Source organism: Acartia tonsa, chromosome 9 (genome assembly GCF_053477335.1).
Source record: "Acartia tonsa isolate MP-2025a chromosome 9, ASM5347733v1, whole genome shotgun sequence".
Lineage (NCBI taxonomy): Eukaryota > Metazoa > Arthropoda > Copepoda > Calanoida > Acartiidae > Acartia > Acartia tonsa.
Genome location: NC_137268.1, coordinates 38,577,000 through 38,577,465, shown reverse-complemented (window position 1 = coordinate 38,577,465; position 466 = coordinate 38,577,000).

Below are 466 nucleotides of genomic sequence, written 5' to 3'. Positions count from 1 at the left end.
TATTAGCTTTGTAATCAACCCAAGGATCTTAGGGTATAAGAAATCAATGAACACCCTAATGATGATACACTGCTAGTTTGAACTAAGCAATCAAGATTAAATCAAAGTATCAACGGTTAATCACATATGACAATTCTTTCAGGCCTTTGAGCAGTTATCACGGACATGTAAAACTTTCTTAAACTATAATTAAGTAGTTAAGTTAACTAAACTATTATTTTTTCCATCTAATTACAAGCCATTCATATGATTCATATAGCATGCACTACCTTTTATCGATCATGCATCCTCTAGCCCTATTTAGAAAAAGAAAACAGAACTACTCCTTAAAAATCATAAAATAAACAGGAAGATATATATTATTAAATTATTTTTAAGTGTTTACATGAAATCAAAAAACTGCATATATATAGACATATATAAAAATTTCCGTATATATACCTAGCTACTGTGTAAATAGATTCAA